This window comes from Lontra canadensis, unplaced genomic scaffold, assembly GCF_010015895.1.
Source record: "Lontra canadensis isolate GAN:19392208 unplaced genomic scaffold, GSC_riverotter_1.0 scaffold21, whole genome shotgun sequence".
Classification (NCBI taxonomy): Eukaryota; Metazoa; Chordata; class Mammalia; order Carnivora; family Mustelidae; genus Lontra; species Lontra canadensis.
Genome location: NW_022631015.1, coordinates 3,754,092 through 3,766,196, shown reverse-complemented (window position 1 = coordinate 3,766,196; position 12,105 = coordinate 3,754,092).

Here is a 12,105-nt window from a genome sequence, read left to right as displayed (position 1 = left end):
GATGATGAGGGAAAGGTCCATCCAGAAGGAAGCATTTAAACATCCCCCTTGGGGAGATAATCTTGAGAAAATTCAGAGAAGAGATTATAGCCTATTTTCATAAATGATCAACAAAGTGCAAATTCAGAACATGCAGTACTAGAAAGTATGTCTTGATACTGCCTGCAGGAGGGAGGGGGTGTGAACTCATGGAGTCACAGGATACTAGATGTAGCCCCTCTCAAGCTCTTGGGGCCTCCCCTCATACAGAGCTGGCCAGACGAGGAGCTGCCCTCTTGGCCAAGCTGAATCACATCACAGGGAAGGAAGTGGGTCTCGAGATCCTCTGATCCAGAGCTTCCCAGCCTTTTATGAGAAGCAGTAACCTACTCCTGTTAAGAGTGTGGATTCTGCGTTCAGATTGTTGGAATGGAATCCTGGCTGGGTCATTACTCCCTGTGAGCTGAACACGCACCTTGACCACTCTGTGATTTGAAAGTAACAACACACAGAAATCATGGAGAACAGGATCCTTCACAGAGCATAGCTCAATAAATGGGAGCTGTGGATGATGGGGTGTGGTTGGAGCTTACAGGCCCCTCAGGTGTTGGGGATGAGAAGAGAAGGAGGGGAGAGGCCACAGGCCTAGAGTGGGCTTGTCTTGCACGGCTGTATATAGCCTCCAAGGGCCCAGAAACTCTGAACTTGGACCTGGTCTTTGGGTAGTTATGAGGGTATATTTGTAAAGGCAGGAGAATAGAATGTATTTTGTTCAACAGTTAGATGGATGGTATGTGGCCTCTGTTTTTTTTTTATAAACATATAATATATTTTTATCCCCAGGGGTACAGGTCTGTGAATCGCCAGGTTTACACACTTCACAGCACTCACCATAGCACATACCCTCCCCAATGTCCATAACCCCACCCCCCCAGCCCCCCTCCCCCCATCAACCCTCAGTTTGTTTTGTGAGATTAAGAGTCACATATGGTTTGTCTCCCTCCCAATCCCATCTTGTTTCATTTACTCTTCTCCTACCCCCTTAACCGCCATGTTGCATCTCCTCTCTCTCATATCAGGGAGATCATATGATAGTTGTCTTTCTCCGATTGACTTATTTCGCTAAGCATGATACCCTCTAGTTCCATCCACGTCATCGCAAATGGCAAGATTTCATTTCTTTTGATGGCTGCATAGTATTCCATTGTGTATATATACCACATCTTCTTTATCCATTTGTCTGTTGATGGACATCTAGGTTTTTTCCATAGTTTGGCTATTGTAGACATTGCTGCTATAAACATTCGTGTGCACGTGCCCCTTCAGATCACTACGTTTGTATCTTTAGGGTAAATACCCAGCTGTGCAATTGCTGGGTCATAGGGTCGTTCTATTTTCAACATTTTGAGGAACCTCCATGCTGTTTTCCAGAGTGGTTGCACCAGCTTGCATTCCCACCAACAGTGTAGGAGGGTTCCCCTTTCTCCGCATCCTCGCCAGCATCTGTCATTTCCTGACTTGTTAATTTTAGCCATTCTGACTGGTGTGAGGTGATAGCTCATTGTGGTTTTGATTTGTATTTCCCTGATGCTGAGTGATATGGAGCACTTTTTCATGTGTCTGTTGGCCATCTGGATGTCTTCTTTGCAGAAGTGTCTGTTCATGTCTTCTGATGTGGCCTCTGTTTGTACACTTGCCTGAGACCCCGCAAATATCAGGACCAGAGATGCCCTCTAGAATGATCATACTTTCTTTCCTCAACTGCCCTCCCACATGCTATCCTGTTGGACACTAAAGTTCACTCTTTCCCCAAGAAGCACATGTATGTGGCTTCCTTATTATATTCACGTTTTAAGGGAAGTTTGAACCAGACCTTGAGGGAATAACAGCCTGGAGCTGGACTAGACCACCAGACATCAGAGTCAGCTCACCAGGAGCCTCTCCAGAGTCATCGGAGCCTTTGGGGATGGTTACGTCATCCCCTCTGGAGCAGGACTTGGCAGGTCCCTGTTCGGTGCTCCTCTCTTCGCAGAGCTCGGCTACTTCCTCTGACTCAGCTTCTCTCTCTCTCTTTGACAGAAGCAATTCCACTTCTAGAAACTCATGCTAAGAAAACAGTGTGAAACTGTGTGCCCCAGGACAAGAGTGATGACGTCTGCTTTTTAGAATGGCTTCCTAACCCCAGCGCAGTGCCTGGCACGTAGCTAGTGCCCAACGCACGTTACCGTGAGTGTGGAGTGCCAAGGCTTTGTGGAGAAAGACATTTCCTTAGACATTACACGTCATAGTGAAACTATCGGAAGAAAACTATTAAATAAAATATTGAACTCATCTCTATTATAGAATACTAAGCAGTCATTAAAATTAGTTTTTAAATAAATTCCAGGGGCCCAGGAAAATAGAATTTTAAGTAAAAAATCAAGATAAAAAATTATATGCCAAATACAGAGTAAAAACTCAATCTTGTGTGAACACACACACACACACACGTACGTTACATCTAAGTGACTTGTTCTGTGTAATGGTCGGGTTCTAAGAAATCTTAATTTTCCAGTTCATCCTTTTTGTTATTTTCAAGTTTTTCTACAATATGTATATGTGTACATATTAACAAAAGTTAGATTAAAGAGAGAAAATTCCACAAAGTGAAACATGAAAAGGATGCCAAAGAAAAATTTTGTAGTATACATGAGTCAAAAGGTTACTATCGTTAATTTATAATCTCCTCACACATATTGAAAAGTGAAAGATACAGTCCCACAGGAAAATGGGTAAAATATATTGTGGCAGACATTAGCTGTCCACCAAATTACACTCTCCACCCCTCCCCATGCCCTCGTAGTCCTGGCTTTGTGTTGGGTTGGTCAGCCCAGCCACACTCACTTCTTAGCACCCCTCCAAGGTGGGTATGGTCTTCAACCAGATTCTCTCCTGCAGAGTGACATGGAAATGAAATGTGCCAACTCTAATGGTCCCCAATCTCCCCAGAGTAGTTTATACACCAGTAAAACCCCATTCCCGAAATTTAACATATATTGAACTATTAACATGAGCTCAGCTCTTGCTAGACATGATGTCATTTAATCCTACCAACAACCCCATGAAGCAGGTTTTAAGAAAAACCTGTTTTTTCCTTCCTATGTAGGGAAAACCCCGGTTTCTTCTACTGTGCCTTTCTGTCCTGGGCTTTTCCTATGTGTTCCCATCACTTTTACATGACTACCACGCTCACACAGAACACTCACACCTCTGACCCTTCTGGTCACCCAACATGTTGGGAGGGTCTTCCCCACACCAAGCCAATTCTCTGTCACACCAGCTGGGTGTCCTACAATTTAATTCCATTCTGACACTACCCACCCAGAGACAGTGTCAGATCCCACAGGTTAAGTGTTCAGTCGATCCTACAGGACTGTCCCCTCACATTCAGCTGCCAGTCGCAAGCCCAGGTAACCACTGATGCTTCTGACCAACCAGCTGCAGACTGAGTTCTCATGTCTCCCTCCAACCCAGAATGCCAATAAGCCCAGGTGGCTACTGGGCCATCAATCAGAGATTCCGTGACCTCCCTTCTTGAGTTTGATTAATTTGCTCAACAGCTCAAAGAACTCAGGGAAACACATTTCCCAGTTTGTTAAACAGTATTTTAAATGTACAGAGGAACATCCAGAGGGAAGGCATGTGTAGGGTAAGGTAGTTGGGATGGGGCAGGCACCGCTCTCCCAGGATGTCCGTGGGTTCCACCTGGAAACTGTCCAAACTCTGCACTCTTGGGTTCCTATGGAAGATTTCTCAGGTAAACATCATTGACCATTAACTCCATTTTTAATTCCTCTCCCTTCTCAAGAGAATCAGACAGAGAGGCTGAAAATCCCAAGCATCCTACCAGGGTTTCTTTCTGGTGAACAGCTCCCATCCAGAAGCCCACCCAGAGTAGCCTCGCTAGAACAAAAGTTGTCCCTAGTGCTCTTACCATTTAGGAATATACCAGCGGTTAGGAGCCCTGTGTCAGGGATGAGGTCAAAGAGTCAGTATCAGTATAGAGATGCCCCTAGTGTTTTGTTTTTTTTTTAAGATTTTACTTATTTATTTGACAGAGACAGCGAGAGAGGGAACAGAAGCAGGGGGAGTGGGAGAGAGAAGCAGGCTCCCCATTAAGCAGGGAGCCAGATGTGGGGCTCAGTCCCAGGACCCTGGGATCATGACCTGAGCTGAAGTCAGATGCTTAACCCACTGAGCCACCCAGGTGCCCCACCCTTAGTGTTCTTATCACTTAGGAAATGACAAGGGTTTTAGGAGCCTTGCTTCAGGAGCTGCGGACATAGAGCAATCAATACGTTCTCCTATTTCACACAGGAACCATTGTTCTCCCCATGTTAAAGATGAGAAAACTGATGCTACAGCCTCAATTTACCCTGTGGCATGTGGTATGTGTGTATATATATATATATATAGAAATGACCTGAAAAGTTATCTGCTATAACATCCTAGTGGTCACTTCTGGATTTTCAGACTATAAAGACCATATACATGTGTGTATATACATATATATGTATAAGTGTGTGTCTATGTTTTCTCATGTGTGTATATATGTGTATACGTTTTCTCAACAAACATAGTACTTGTATAATTTTTTAAGATTTTATTTATTTGACAGAGAGCGAGATCACAAGTAGGAAGAGAGTCAGGCAGAGAGGGGAAAGCAGGCTCCCCGCTGAGAAGAGAGCCCAATGTGGGGCTTGATCTCAGGACCCTGAGATCTCAGGACCTGAGCCGAAGGCAGCAGCTTAATCCACTGAGCCACCCAGGCACCCCTTGTATAATTTTTAAATGTAAAAAACTCTTACACATGGCATAATCCATTAGAATTTTACAGGTAATAGATTGTACAGTTTAAGACATTAGTCAAACAACATTCAGAAGAGTACAGATTATCCTTCTTTTCTGGGGTACACACAAACGATTTTCACTACCAAAATGGTAAGCCAAATTTGAAAGCTTCAAAAGGAGGTCAGAAGAACTAACAATTGCTGGGACTTCAGAATTCACCATGACCTTCCTATGAGACCCTTGGATTCTCTATCATCTGTTAATGAGCATGCTATTCTGACCTGGGTCCTCCCATTCATGACAAATACGCCAGCATTAACTCGTGATGAACCAGAGGTTAGCACACTTTTTCGATAAAGGGCCAGATAATAAATATTTCAGGTTTTCTTTTGGGTACAGTCTGTTGTAACTACCTAGCTGGGCAAGACTGTCCCCCAATAAGATTCTGTTTACAAAAGTAGGCATCTGGCCTGGGAGCCATGGTTTACCAATCCCCGTTACAGACCCTTGCTACTCAAAGCTTGGTCCCTGGACCAGCAGCATCCAGACTATCTGAGAGTAAGTCAGAAATGCAGAATCCCAGGCCCCTGCCCAGACCTACTAATTCAGAATCTACATTTTAGTTAGATGCCCTGATGATTTGCCTACACATTCAAGTTTGAGAAATGTTGTCATAAAAATAGATTCTCAAGCATCTGGGGAGTTTGGTTTTTTTTTTTAAGTACTGATGCTCAGAGATTGTGATTTATTTTGTATGGGGTAGAGTCCAGGCACAGGGATTTTTAGAAATTGCCAGGTGATTCTATTGTGAGGTCAGGATTACAAATCTATAGACGTGGTCATCTGAGCCTCTAATCGCGACTCGGGAAGAGAGAACACTGCCCATCGGAAAGGTGAATAAAACATATGCAACCCTGGCTCAGCTACTGGGAGGGAGGCTGTGCTCATTTGTTTCCACCTTGCCGGGAAGCAAGCCTGCACCCCTAACCTTGTGGGTGACACCCATCAGGACTCCTACCCAAAAGGGAAGCTGCCACCTGCTGATCCATGTTATCTCAAACCAGTCCCTGTGTGGCTTGCACAGACCCGGTCATAGGGCAGAGCGAGTGCTGGGAGCTGGGCGCAGCCACACACAGAGCAAGAATCCAGGCGCCACCATGGTGTTGCTGGAAAACATGGCAATACTTAACAGGCATGAATCCAGAAAGGATGGATGACTGTGGAAGTAGGAAGGATCACATGACCAGCAAGCCTAACCCTTAATTTCATCACAGAACATATTTATAAAAAGAACAAACATAAAGATGCTGAATACCAGATGGAATCCTTTTGAAATTTCCTGGGAGGGCCGGGGGAGGGGAAGGCATTGAAGCATATGCTGCGGCAGTCACATCTGTGGCTGGGGGACCACCAAAGGCGAGGCATCTAATTTACTAGAAAATAGGATGCTAATTGTGCGGAAGGTCTGACTGGAGCTGAAGACCTGCTACCGTGCTATGTGGTCGTGGCAGCCAAACTGGCTCCCGTGGAACCTGCGAATGGATTTTTGGGAGGCTTAGGTGGGGTCGGAATCAGGACTCTCTGTTCCTTCCCTCAAACCTTGCATCTGCATCCCGATCCCCAAAAAGTACCATGCAGGAGTGCAAACGGAATGCGTGGTTGACCTCCGGGGGGTGGGGAGAGGGCAGGGTCTTCTGAGAGGAGATGGGATATGAGGTGGCCGGCAGGCACACACCTGTCGTTTTTGGTGGGGCAGCTATCGTTCCTGTCTTCTCTTCCAAAGATCATCAGAGCTGTTTGTCGTGATTCCAGCAGCCGGCACAGCCCAGGAGAATACTTCCCACAGAGTGTCATGGCAAGGAAACGGGGACTTGAATCCGCCACCCACTGGCCTGGCAATAGCACGCAGCCCCCTTCATGGACCAGCTCCTCCCTCATTTGAAGATGGTCTCATCTCTGAGGTCTTCTCCAGCACAGACATCCCAGCAATCAGATTATTACGTCTCTATAAAGCTTTCTTGGCCACAAAGTCACGTCCACAGACTTGACCTTATTTATTTTTGGGGAGTTGACTTTGTTCTCTTACATGTGCATAGACTGACTACCTACAATTGTGGTCACAGTCTCATTGTTAGCCCAAAGTGAAGGCCATGGGTGTTCTCATCTTGGGAGACTGACCTGGCGCACTCCTTTCCAAGTCTGGGAAGAGGGTGGCTTGGAGGCTTTGGACAGGAAGTCTGTCCCTCCTCAGAAATCAGTTAGCATGGGAAACCTAATACAGAGCAAAAAGGGAGGAAAAAAACATGTTGTATTTTCCAAGTTGGGACAACTGGCGTACACTGGGGCTGATCTGGACACACCAGACGTATGGTCACTTCCTGCTGCCACATCACCTATGTCCTTTAGCCGGATAACAAAATTAGAACATGCCTTTGTTTGGTCAGGACAACATGCACACGGCACCCCTGAGACCTTCATGACGTGTGCATTTCTCCTACTGGCCACTACACTCTTCTTTCGACACACCTGCTGTGCGATTGAGCTTTGCCTTGAGCTCACAGCAATAACAAGCAGCCGCCTCCGGGGGATGAGCCAGCACTTCTCCTGTACAGCTCAGGAAACGATTTACAACATAAGACCCCGGGGCAGGCTTTGTCCTCTGACATGGTTGTACCTCTTACCCACTCAGATGTGTGAAAATGCCCCTTCTCAGAGTTTACAAGACACGGTGGCCCAGATCACCTCACATTGTCTGAAGGGCTGAGAAAATGCCCTCAGAGATGACTTTTTAAAGAAAATATGTATTTATTTATTTGAGAGAGAGCAAGCGGCCAAGGGAAAGAGCAGGGGGAGAGAGAGAGGGCAAATCTTTAGCAGTCTCCAGGCTGAGTGTGGAGCCTGCCTCGGAGCTCAATCCCAGGACCCTGAGATCGTGACCTGAGCTGAAATCAAGAACTGGATGCCCAACTGACTGAACCACATATGTGCCCCATGAATGACTTTTTAAAGACTCTGCTTCACGCAGGGAGGCTAGCTCAGCTCTCTGGACAACAGGAGATAGGAGACATTTGTGAGCAGGAGAAGGGTGACCAGCATTAAAAAGCCAGTGGTACAACGAAACAGCTAGAGAATGCTTCTTCAAAGAAACGTTTTTAAAACCAGGAGTCAAAGCTGAAGTTGTATCCATCACTGGCTTTATGACCTTGATGGCAATGCCGATCTAACTAAGCCTCAGTTTTCTCTTCTGTAAAGTTAAAATAAAAATAGTGCATGCATCTCTTGGAGACAAGATAAGATAACATGCGCTCAACTCGCTAGCACTGTGCAAAGTGCCCTGTAAGGGCTTGGTAAGTGCCAGCTGTTACTGCTGTATCATTTAATTCTTTCTTCTGAAGAAAGCCCCCTAAGGCTCGTGACCTGCCCCTGTCTCCCTGCTGTCTGTTCTCCAACCACCTAACCTCTGCCTGCCCAGAGGAGCAAGAATTCACCGGTGTCCTCTCCAATGGGTCCCGTGTGGGACTCAGGGCTCTATGTCCCTCCTCAGTTACAGACTGGCCTCCAGTTCCCTGCCTCCAAACTTCCCCCAAATGTCCTCCAATACGTCAAAATCAACATACGCCAGACTGCAATCATCATCTTTCCTCCCTAGCCTGCTTCTTCTCCCTTTGGTCTCCATCAGAGAATGGCGCCCCTCAATTCTCATCACCTGGCAGGAAACCTGAACGTCGCTCCACCTCTTCCCGTTCTTTGCCCTCAGCAGGAGGCATCACGTCTCCCGGGATCTCCCGGCACAGGGAGATTACAACAATCTGGATGATTACAACATCCAGAAGGAGTCGACTCCCCACCTGGTTCTCCATCTGAGCGGTGGCTGCTAATTCTTCAGTTTTGAATTCATAGTGCCCAATGATGGCACTGCTCTGCACTCTAGCCATTTTGCCCCAATTGAAGTTTAGAAATTATCAGTTTCAGTCGTAACTGAGTCACTGATTTTCTCAATAGCGGTTCAAAATGTTAATAAAAGTTTTGTTGTATGGTTAAAAAAAAAAAGTGGAGCAGAGACTCCACTTCCCCCACAGTCCCTGCCTAACTGAGGTCTTAGTACTGAACCACATGAGGACCCCGTCCGCCCCCGAGCTTCAGGACCTTCAAGCTGGACTGCCATGCCAGAGTTGGAATGCCTCGCTCCATCGTCTGAGGCTGAGATTGTGAATGTCTTAAACCCAAACCTATCTACCCTACAGTCGTGGGGGGAGGGGGTGTGAGGCTTCCTTCTACAGTGGGAGGCCTGCCTCTGTCCCTGTCCTGCTTCTCCCACCCCTCAGAGATCTCCCCAAGATTGCCCCTTCAGTAGGTCTCTTGCTCATGAATCCTATCTCAGGACAAATCTGCACCTGACCTTCAGCAGCCCCCAGCATTTCCGGCCCAGCCTATCTCCGTGGCCTCTTCCCTGCTTTCCCCATGGCAAATACCTCCGCACTGCATTATTTTTTACCCTCTGTCTGCAATAGTGAAGAACATTTGACAATTACTCCATCACAAAGGAACCAAGGTTCAAATTCTCTAGAACGACACGTGCTGAAGTATTCAGGGGGGAGGTATCAGAGAGGTTATAGCTTACCCTCAGTATACCAGTAATCACTGGATCCCATATCCCTGCTACTCTTTCAACTCTCCTGTGTTTTTGTCATTAATAGAATAGGGAGGAGTTCAAAAGCCTCTACACTAATCATGAAGGAAATGCAGATCAACACTGAAATGAGACACCACCTCCCACCGGTTAGAATGGCCACGACCCCAAACCAGGAAACACATGTTGGTGAGGACATGGGGAGAATGGAACCCTTGAGCTGTTGGTGGGAACGTGAGATGCTGCAGCCACTGGGGGACATAGTTACATGGTTCAAAAAGTTAAGCGTAGAATTATCGTCCGATCCAGTAACTCCACTTCTGAGCATACATCCGAAAGAACGGGGAGCAGGGTCTGGAGCAGACATGTGTATCCCCACGTTCACAGCAGCACTGTGCACAAAGCCCAATGGGAGGGGGAACAGAATGTGGTCCAGATACCATGGACTATTACTCCGCCTTAGAAAGGAAGGTCTAAGCCATCAGATTCATAAAGACAGAAAGTAGAAGGGAGGCTGCCAGGGGCTGGGGGAGGGGGACAGGGAGTCCGAGTCCACCGGGGTCAGAGTCTCAGTCTGACAAGATGCAAAGCGTTCTGGGTGTGGGTATGGTGAGGGCTGCTAGTGACATGAATATATGTAACGCTATCAAACTATACACTTAAAAATGGTTAAGGTAGTATGGGGGGGCAGCGCTGGGAGCCACCCAACCCTTGGTTTCAGCTCAGGTCACCATCTCAGGGTCATGAGATCAAGCCCCGTGTCCGGCTCCACGCTCAGCAGGAAGTCTGCTTGAGAGTCTCCCTCTCCCTTTCCCTCTTCCCCTTCTCCCCACTCTGCCCTCTTAAAAAAAAAAAAAAAATGGCTAAGGTGGAGGATTTTGTGTTGTATGTATTTTACCAGAATAAAAAAATGGAAAACAAAGTTTCTTATATGCTCACAACCCATTCCTGGATTGTCTCCAGCCCAAGTCCTCGGCGTTGTTCCCACCCTACCCACCGACCTCACACTCCAAGTTTACGGCTTTCTAAGCTGTTCTGCGACAAGCCCCTTTGGCCACTCGGGGAAAATTCAGCCTCCTGGAAACGCTCCACCTCCATTTCTCACCAGTTGGTCCTACCCACGCTCCAGGGCTTCTACCAAGGCTCTCCCTCGAGGAAGCTTCTACTGCCATCACCCAGCCCTGGGCTCCCACTGCTCAGAGCGGTGCAGTCTCTCTTCCGATTGCCTGCAGTCATTCCAGGGTCAGCCACGACCCTAGTGAGCATGGCCTCTGCTCGGCACTCAGCGCCTGTGGTGGGAGCGAGGAGTGCCCCACCCAGTGCCTGCGCGGGGAGGAAAAGGCAAATTCCTTCATCTCCCATTGCTGTGCACAGCCCCTGGATCAGGAAACACCTTGCTAATGGAAGTGGGTCAGAAGTGAAGGCTTGGTGAGCCGTCAGGCCTCAAATGTCCCACCACGTTCCAGTAAGGCCACAGGGCTTTTGTTAAAACACTGCAGTGTTTTTGGACTGGTTGGTAATCAGCTCTAGAACCCCACCCCCAGAGACCCCTTCTGAGCTCTGGCCTCCCTGGCCCCTCCCCCAGCACCCCTCGATCTCCCCAAGAGCCAACATCTAATGGATAACTCCTGACACAGCAGAAATCCTCTGGAAACTGTCCTCAAGAAGGGCCCAGCTGATCCTTGGGTGCCCATACCTTGAGTGTGATTATCTACTTCATGGTAAAAATTCCCTTGGTGTTGACAGCTTCAGGTAAGAACAAACAAGAGAAGAGAAGATAATGACTGCCAGGACACCGCAGGTCCAGAGCACTCTGGCCTGAGCCTCTCGGGGCCCTTTCACGGCATTTTGGCCCTGGGGGGTTAGCAGATGAGTCTTAGGAGCTCACGCACTCCTACGAGAAGGGTAAGACAGCCCTGGCAAGAAGCAAAGGTGGGCGGCAGCCTCCTGGGCACAGAAGTGCTCTTGGATCTAAGATCACGGGGAATGAATCACACACGGCTCTGGGAAGATCTCTGCCAAGCGCCCACCTGGGACAGCTCTGACACGTACCGTCTGGAATCAGAGTGTTGGGAGAAGCTCCCCAGCCCGGCCAGAAGGCAGACTGGTGTCCCGTCTGAGCTGACCCTGTGCAGAATCCACCTAGAACACATGCAACATTTTTTCAGGTAAGATCCAAGTGGAAGTTTTCTTTCTTTCTTCCTTTCTTCCTTTCTTCCTTTCTTTCTTTCTTTCTTTCTTTCTTTCTTTCTTTCTTTCTTTCTTTCTTCTTTCTTTCTTTCTTCCTTCCTTCCTTCCTCCCTCCCTCCCTCCCTCCCTCCCTCTTTCCTCCCTCCCTTTCTTTCTTTCTTTCTTTATTTCTTAGCAACCCAGAAACGATGCATACTTAGCATTTTAAGAAGGAGATCATCGCTGTTTACCTTCAAATGCAGACACCCTGAGTAACTTCAGGCTGGTTTGGACACGCAGGATTTGAAGCAGAGAACAGTAAAGATTTCAGGATTAATTAGGGAGGGAATCATTGCCATTTTTCAGGTGCTGCGATATGGCCCTTCATGCTAACTGCTACACAGCCAAGGGGGTTGAGGGAGGCTGGGAGCCATTGCTGGCTGGAGCAGAACGACAAGCGTACCCAGCAATCCACCCCGCAGCCCATGGGAGGACGT